Source organism: Rhinopithecus bieti, unplaced genomic scaffold, assembly GCF_001698545.2.
Source record: "Rhinopithecus bieti isolate Rb0 unplaced genomic scaffold, ASM169854v2 scaffold_21626, whole genome shotgun sequence".
Classification (NCBI taxonomy): Eukaryota; Metazoa; Chordata; class Mammalia; order Primates; family Cercopithecidae; genus Rhinopithecus; species Rhinopithecus bieti.
In genome coordinates this window covers 688,354-697,963 of record NW_016810801.1, presented here as the reverse complement: position 1 = coordinate 697,963, position 9,610 = coordinate 688,354, and the positions used below count along the sequence as shown (strand labels likewise).

General features: G+C 37.6%; 1 long non-coding RNA gene across 1 annotated transcript in view; it reads right to left on the bottom strand.

Moving 5' to 3' along the window:
- Positions 1 to 4,801: 4,801 nt before the first annotated feature.
- Positions 4,802 to 9,610, bottom strand: part of LOC108542683 (uncharacterized) — a 42,158-nt gene continuing 37,349 nt past the window's right edge. Inside the window, exon 5 of the long non-coding RNA XR_001889343.1 lies at positions 4,802 to 4,884. This is a non-coding gene — a long non-coding RNA (uncharacterized LOC108542683). The remainder of the gene's footprint in view (positions 4,885 to 9,610) is intronic.

The following is a 9,610-nucleotide window of genomic DNA, read 5'->3' as shown; positions in this document are numbered from 1 at the left end:
AAAAAAAAAAAAAACAGGATCAAATGTGCCCTTAGCGTAGAATCCTATTTCTTTAAAATAAATGTAATGTCTGCTCATTTGAATGGAAAAGAGAGTGAAAGGAAATATACCCAAATTGTTAATAATGGTTATCTCTGGGTGAAGACATAGTAAGTGATTTTATTTTTTCTTTACAGTCTCTGTATTTTGAACATCTTTTACAATGGCCATGAAATATTTTATAATATGACAAAAATTAATCAATATTTTAAATACTTTTGGTAAATGCTAAATAAAAATATTGGGGTGGTATATCCGAAGAGCCAAGTTTCCATTCTGACTGCTTCAAACCCCTTTTCCAGCCTGTGCCTCAGTTTTCTTATCTGCAAAACCCAGGGGTTGCTCTTAATATCTAGGGTTTGGTGCTTTCATTATACACTGTGACCAGTTAGAGAATGTAAGTGAGAGGAAGAAATGTGGAAAAAAATTTGAAGGGAGAGGGGATGGGAAGGATTCTAACAGAGAAAAGAAAGGGAACGCTAAGAAAAGAGGTGTGAACTCAGAAGTTTTTGAGGTGAATGCTGATTGTAAGAGACTGCATGCTGTTCATCAGGGCTCTGTGTTTAAAACTCATGGTACTTTGAAACTTTGATTAGTTACAGATCTTCATCTGCTTTAATTATTAAAACTTCAGACATCCTTTGGAATAGTTTCTTCATACAAGTCCACCAGGATAGAAATTAATCTCTAGGCTAAAGCAGGAGTGACTGTAAGAATGTGATGAAATCAAACTGAAATCTGGATCAAGTGCCCCAGGCCAGAAATGACTCACCCTTGAAATAAAGCAATTATTTGTGTTATCTGCCCAATTCACCTTTAGCCCTCAGTTTATGTGGAAAACAATTCAGTTAAAGATGGTACTGATTGACTCTAGTTTACCAAACACTCAGAGGTCTCTTCTTTCCATACCTCTAGGCACTACATAGTGACTTGTGGACAAAACTTTCCTCTTGTCTAAGCTGATGACTACCAAGGCCTCAATATTCCTGGAGGCACAATGTGGGAAACCGTAATTTTCACTCTCCTGATAAAATTAGAATCTCCATATTCTGTCTCTCTTACATCCCTTACAGCATTCAACTGTTTGAAACATAGAATACATACAGTAAATATCTTAATTCTAGGATAATTATGATATTTCAAGCCTAGAGAACCTCATGGAAAATAAGAAGGCCATCAAAATGAGGGAACATGGTATGGCAGATCTTTAGTTAGAAGCCATGAAATGACTGGACTATTGTAGTATCTGAAAAAAAAATTTCTCAATTTCTTATTTGTACAGACTGCTTTAGAGTTTACAATTATATATAACTTTGCAGCAGGCAGTACTGCATTAATTTTCCAAATTTACAGGGGCCATGCAAATTTCAGTAATAGATTCAGGAAGGTTTAAGGTTGAATCCCCTCAACCTTTTGTTGTAAGATTTTGCTTATTCAGTGAAGTGTAGAGAAAGCAGGTTCTGGGGCCAGATTAAAATTATGACACTGGGTTCAAATTCTGATTCTGTCATGTACCAATTATTTAACTTCTATGTGCCTCAATTTTCTCATGTGTTAAATAGGGGGTGATGGTAGTACTACATAGGGTCATCATGAAAACAAAATAAAAATGGATAGGGCACTAGCGAGACTGATAAAGAAGAAAAGAGAGAAGATCCAAATAAACACAATTAGAAATGGCAAAGGTGATATTACCACTGACCCCCTGGAAATAAAAATAACCATCAGACACTATTACATACACAAACACGTACACGAACTGGAAAACCTAGAAGAGATAGATGAATTCCTGGACACATATGCCCTTCCAAGACTGAACCAGGAAGAAAATGATTCCCTGAACAGACCAATAATGAGCTCCAAAATTGAATCAGTAATAAATAACCTACCAACCAAAAAAAGCCCAGGGCCAGATAGAATCCTAGCCAAATTCTTCCATATGTACAAAGAAGAGCTGGTATCATTCCTTCTGAAACTATTCCAAAAAATCAAGGAGAAAGGACTCCTCCCTAACTCATTTTATGAGACCATCATCCCATCATGATACAAAACCTGGCAGAGACACAAACACAAAAATAAAACTTCAGGCCAATATCCTTGATGAACATTCATGTAAGAATCCTCAACAAAATACTTGCAAACTGAATTCAGCAGCACATCAAAAAGCTAATTCACCATGATCAAGTAGGTATCATTCCTGGGATGCAAGTTTGCTTCAACATATGCAAACTAATAAATGTGATTCATCACATAAACAGAACTAAAGACGAAAACTACATAATCTCAACAGATGCAGAAAAGCCTTTAATAAAATTTAATCTCTTCATAGTGAAAACCCTCAATAAACTAGATATCGAAGGAACATACCTTAAAATAATAAGCACCAGTTATGACAAACCCACAGCCAATACCATGCTAAATGGGCAAAAGCTGGAAGCATTCCCCTGGGAAACCAGCACATGACAAGGATGCACTCTCTTATCACTCCTATACAACATAGTATTGGAAGTCCTGGCAAGGCAATTAGGCAACAGAAAGAAATAAAGAGCATCCAAATAGGAAGAGAGGAAGTCAAACTATCCCTGTTTGTCAACAACATGACTCTATGTCTAGAAAGTTCCACAGTCTCGACCCAAAAGCTCCTTCAGCCAATAAACAACTTCAGCAAAGTTTCAAGATACAAAATCAATGTACAAAGATCACTAGCATTCCTATACATCAACAACAGCCAAGCCGAGAACCAAATCAGGAATGTAATCCCATTTACAATTGCCAAAAATAGAATAAAATACCTAGTAATACAGTTAAGCGGGGAGGTGAAAGATCTCTACAATGGGAACTACAAAACACTGCTCAAAGAAATCAGAGATGACGCAAACAAATGGAAAAACATTCCATGCTCATGAATAGGAAAAATCAATATCATTAAAATGGCCATACTGTCCAAAATAATTTACAGATTTAATGCTATTTCTATCAAACTACCAATGACATACTTCACAGAACTAGAAGAAAAATCTATTCTGATATTCAAATGGAACCAAAACAGAGGCCAAATAGCCAAGGCAATCTTAAGCAAAACGAACAAAGCTGGAGGCATCATGTCACCCAAAGTTCAAACAATAGTACGGGGATATAGTAACCAAAACAGCATGGTACTAGTACAGAAACAGACACATAGACCAATGGAACAGAATAGAGAGCCCAGAAATAAGGCCACACACCTACAGCCATCTATCTTCAACAAAGCTGACGAAATAAGCAATGGGGAAAGGACTCCCTTTTCAGTAAGTGGTGCTGAGACGACAGGCTAGCCATATGCATAAAATTGAAACCGGACCTTTTTCTTACACTGTAAGCAAAAATTAACTCAAGATGAATAAAGATTTAAATGTAAAACCCAAAACTATAAAATCCCTGCAGGTTGTCCTAAGCAATGCCATTCTAGATATAGAAATAGAAAAAGATATAATGATGAAGATGCCAAAAGCAATCACAACAAAAGCAAAAAATGATAAATGGGATTTAATTAAACAAGAGCTTCTACATAGCAAAAGATACTATCAACACAGTAAATACACAACCTATAGAACAGGATAAAATTTTTGTAAACTAAGCATCTGACAAAGGTCTAATATCCAGCATCTATAAAGAACTCAAGCAAATTTACAAGCAAAAAACAACTCCATTAAAAAGTGGACAAAAAACATCAACAGACACTTTTCAAAAGAAGACAGATGGCCAGCAAGCACATGAAGAAAAGCTCAATATCACTAGTATTAGAAAGGCAGATAAAAATCACAATGATATACCATCTCACACTAGTCAGAATGGCTATTATACAAAAGCCAAAAAATAACATGCTGGTGAGGTTGCAGAAAAAAAGGGAACACTTATACAGTGTTGATGGGAGTGTAAATTAATTCAACTATTGTGGAAAGCAGTGTGGCAATTCCTCAAACAACTGAAAACAGAACTACCATTCAACTCAGCAATCTCATTACTGGGTATGTAACCTAAAGGAAGATAAGTCATTTTACCATGAAGATATATGCACGTGAAAGTTCACTGCAGCACTATTCACAACAGCAAGGACATGGAATCAACCTAAATGCCCATCAAAAGAATGATATCATGTCCTTTGCAGGAATATGAATGGAGCCTGAGGCTGTTATCCTTAGCAAACCAGCACAGAAACAGAAAACCAAGTACCACATGTTCTCACTTGTAAGTGAGAGCTAAATTATGAGTATTCATGGGAACAAAAAGGGGAACAACTGATACTGGGACCTATTTAAGGGTCCAGAGTAGGAGGAGGGAGAGGATCAGAAAAAATAACTATTGGCTTAGTACCTGGATGACGAAATAATCTGTACAACAAACACTTACAACGTAAGTTTACCTATCTAACAAACCTGTACATGTACCCCGAACCTAAAATAAAAGTTAAAAAGAAGCAAATCAAATAATTAAGCTCTTTTTCTAGTCCCTGGCATAGTCCCTGAAATTGTTTTAGGGAAATGGAGTAATCACCAACACCTATTTGATTATAGACACGTGCTATAATCTGAATGTTTGTGTCCCTTCAAAATTCATATATTGAAATCCTAACTGCCAACCTGATAGTATTAGGAGTTGTGGCCTTTAGGGAGGTGATTAGGTCATGAAAGCAGAACCATCATGAATGAGATTAGTGCCCGTATAAAATAAGCCCAAGGAAGTACATTTATCCCTTTTACCATGTGAGGACACAGCAAGAAGTTGGCAGTCTGCAATCCAGAAGAGGGTTTTCACCAGAATCCAACCATACGGGCACCCTGCTCTTGGACTTCTTAGCTTCCAGAACTGTAAGTAACAAATTTTCATTGTTTATAATCTACCCAGTTTATGTTATGGCAGCTTAAATGGGCTAAGACAACACGCTTATAATTTACCCCTCCACCTAGTTCCTAAAAATTAGAGAAGACTTATAACAAAGGGAGGTATTACTTAGCAGGCTGGTCAGTGTGATTATTATTCATATCAGAAGGTAGCTGAACCAAAATGCCTTTCAACAGGACAACAGACAAAGTATATTCATACAGTGAAATATTATTCAGCAATTGAAAAGAATACTGTTGCTATATGTACAGTAGGGCTGAACACACAGAAATAGTGTTACATAACAGAAGCCAGACGCAAAAGAGTACATAAAGTCTGACTCCGTTAAATGAAGTTCAAAACTAGGCAAGGTTAATCAATGATGATCAAGGTCAGAATTGTGAGGTCCCATTGTTCTGTTTTGCCCAGAACTTTCTCAGTTTTAGCACTGAAAGTCCCATATTCCAGGAAACCCCTCAATCCCAGGCAACTCCTGTCTCAGGCAAACTGTGATAATTGTTCCCCCTAGTGATTTCCCCAGAAGAGGAGGTTAGAGACTGGGAAGGGTCACAGGGGAAACTTCTGGTGGAGAGTGGCGTGGTTAGAAATGTAGAATTTGATTTAGGAGGTGGTTTTCATGCTGTATACATGTGTCAAATTCATCGTGCATAAAAGTGCTCAACAAAGATTAGAGCACTTTACTCACTTTACGGTATGTATGATATTACTCATTTAAAAATAAGAAAGGACCTGGGCCTTAAAAGGGTGAGCAGTTGCAGGAATGAGAGGGCCAACAGTGGAGGAGATGGGCACACAAAGGGGCATTTTCTCAGGCTCCCAGTGGATCTTTTCATCTCTACCTTCTCTGACCTTCTCTCACATCTGACCACTGGACTCCAGGATCTGGCACCAGACCTGTTCTCAAGGAAGGAAGACTAGTTAAGGGATCTGGAATTCAGCAATCCATGGTTTTTGATTTGTGGTCCAATCCAGTTGTGCACACTGACAGCAGCACTCCACCCACAAAGCCTCTGGAGCTAAACCCCATCCAGTCAGGGAATCCAGGGCCACCTTCTACACTAGCCAACACTCACTTCCTTTGCCCCCATTTTCTCTGGCTTCAGCTATCTTTTCTTAGGCCTGGTTTCCACCTCTGCCAAGCCCCTTCAGACTGATGCTTCGGTCAAGCTGTCTGGCTCTTTTAAGCTGGCTTCACTCCTGGAAGCTTCTGGAAGAAATGGAATACGATCTCCAAATCCAGTATACCTAAACATGACCAGCACCACCATAGTCACTACAGAAATTTCCTTGTGGTCTTGAGCATCCAGCCCCCATCCTCCTCCTTCCTTCAAAAAATTGGGCCAGGAGTGCTTAGTAAATATTTGGCATACATGTCTCCAATCCACCTGCCACCCCTAACAGACATCATAATCAATGCTGACTCTTCAATTTGAGCATGGGTTGAGGTTTTCATCTTCATGTACCCAAGGCTTCCTGTGTGATTCATGAATCAGAGAAGATGAGACCTATCTGTTATCACCACACTGGGTTGCAAATTTACAGAAAGACTTTCTTGGTTTTGTGCCAAAGGCATAGATGATATCTCTACTCTAGCCAGTCTATCTGCTACTCAGAGATGACCTGGACACCCCCCACTCAGCTGCACTAAATGAATTTGGCCATTCCTCCAAGCAGTAAGTCTGGTCTTGACAACTCCAGATCTGATCTGCTCCACTACCTAGTGGATGTTAATTTGTCACTGAAATAGTGGCAAAGAGAAGAATAATCTTCCTCTTCTTCTTTGCTTTTTTACTATGTATATTATTTTTATTGAGGTACTGATATCAATAATATGCACTCATCTTAGGTGTTCAGATGGATGAGTTTTGACAATTGTATACTGTCATGTAACTACCACCCAAAACAAGACAGAACATTTTTCATCCCCTCAGAATTTCCCTTGCTGGTGGAACATTTCTTATCACAGTGAAAAGTCAACAGAAAGTTATCCTTCCATTTCCTTTATGTGGATGGGCTCAGATTCCTAGATGCTTGTTAAATTGCACTCCTGCAAGGGACTACTCCAACTCCAGCTGTAATCTCAAACAGCACCTTGTAATTTTCTGTCTAAAACAAAGAAAACTCCATTCCACTTCTGTTCCTGAACTATTGAGTTTTATATCCCCAGGCTTTGTTGACCTTCTAAAAGTTTTTATATGTTTTCTTATATCCTGGCTCCTCCACTTATCTTATTTATTGAAGTACCAGTTTTTCAGAATAGATGGTGTAAGTCCTTTTATAGCATTGCACAGCAATCTTGTATATTAGGCATCTTGTGGGAGGGCTGTAAACTCAGGAGATTGTGTTAGATATAGTCTTGGGGCTGCTGTAATATTTTTCTTGTGTCTTCTTCCCTGTAATATTATACATTATTAGAGTCTATGACTTAAAATCCATTCTTGTCAACTTAAAAGATGTGTGATACGCTCCACATAACCTTTTTTTACTATTCCAAATTTGTATCAACTTCATTAACCCAGAGAAAGGAGAAGTGTTTATTGTGAATTTTTGTAATTAAGGCAAAATTAACATATAATAAAGTACATGGATTTTAAATGTCTAGTTCAATGAACTTTGGCAAATGTATATACCTATGTCACCACCATTCCAATAAGGGCATAGATCATCTTATCATTCCAGAAAACTCCACCTCTCCCATTCCAGTCAGTCACACCCTAAAGAAGCAACCATTGTCCTCATCTCTACTACCATCGCTGTTTAGTCCATTCTAGAACTATGTGTAAATGGAATCATATAGTACATCCTTTTTTTCTATCTAGTATCTTTCCATGAACATCATGTTTTTGAGATTCATCTGTGTTGTTTTGTGTATCAGTATTTTGTTCCTTTATATTGCTGAATAGGATTCAGCAATACTGAATCTACAGCAATGTGTTTATTCTTCTGTGGAAGGATATTTAGGCTGCTTTCCAGTTTGGGCTATTAATAATAAAGCTGCTATAACAATTTTGTAAAAATGTGCATTATAATATTATTTATAATAGCTAAAAACCAGAAATGACTTGAATATTCAGCAGTAAGGGATTAGTTAAAACAGTATACAGTAATACAAAAAAACTTGAAATCATTAAAATTACATTACTAAAATTCTTTGTGGAATGAAAACATAACAAAAGGTTTAAGGGGAAAATAGAATGCAAAATAGTTTTGCAGTATAGTCTCAACTCTGTTAAACATATATGTATGTATCCATAAATAAATATATATATTTTTTATGACAATATAGCAAAATATTAATGAAAAAATGAAATGTGGCAAAGAATTATGAACTGCCTCCCACTATTAATAAGGTAGTCATTTCACCAGATGATGTAGAATGTACCAGGTTCTGTTGTTCTACATATTGTCAATCTCTGTGCCTAAGCAAGTTAAAAATAAATCATTTCCAGGTATTCTCATATGTTAGTCAGCAGTGATCTCGACAGTATAAATGTGAAAGATATCCAGCTTGACTCATCCAGAAGGTGACACACATAGGCAAGAGTGTGAAGGAAATAGTTATGAAAACCTGTCCCTGCCATTTCTCCAGTCTCAATGCAGCGGCTTTGTTTGGACCCTCATTACTTCTCACATGGATTATTTCAACTGACTTCTACCTAGTCCCCTGCCACTGATCTCCCTCTACCTTTATCCTTCATACCACTGACAATGTAATCTTTCTAATTATCCTCTGATCAAAGAACTTCCTATGTAATTCTGCAATGGCTTCCCCATGTCTGCAGAATGATGGCCACACTCCAACATGCTGTTAAAGGCTCTCCATGGAGCAGCACCTACCTCTTTGTCACTTCTAACTCCATACCCAAGTGTTTCCTCCTGTCATTCTTCAGACCATGCCCAGGACCAGCAGGTCCAGATTACATGGGGTCAGTTAGAAACAAAAAACAGAGGTGGGGTTCAAAAGACCAGCATGCAGACCTTAGTAGTTGTTTTGCATTCTGGCCAAAAAAGGTACCATACCAGAGAAACTAACCAACAGCATCATGCTGCAAGAAACATGGTCCATACGTCTTCCAGGTTTGTCTTAGCCAGCTTCCCTACAAAGCCTGGGGCGCTCTTTTTAACTTTTACCCTGTCAAGAAGCAACTGCTGGTCAGCAACTACCCATAAAGGGAGCATCTGTCCCTTCCCAATCCTAGCAGTGGAGAGGTGATCCAATTAAGTCCTGGTGCTTGCATTAAGTCTTCCTCATTAAGGAAGGTCTACATCTGGAAGAAAAATGATAAAACCTGTCATCACAAAAACAAAGGAAAATATAAAACACACTAGTAGGTCAGACACACAATTTAGAAAGAGAAAGGAGCCAAATGTTAGTACTACAGAAAACCACAAAACTGCAGTGAAACATAGTAAGAGAGAATAAGTCAAGCTGGATATCTTTCACATTTATACTGCCGAGGTCACTGCTGACTAACATATGAGAATACCTGGAAATGATTTATTTTTAAAGGGTAAGGAAAAAGGGTATTAAAAAAACAAGAAAGTCACCAACCTGTGATGGTGGATTATAATAGAGAAAGAAAGGAACAAATGATAATCAAAACAACCAGAAAAAAATTCACAAAATGACAGAAATAAGTAATCTCCTACCAATAACAACCTTGAATATAAATGAATTACAATCCCATTT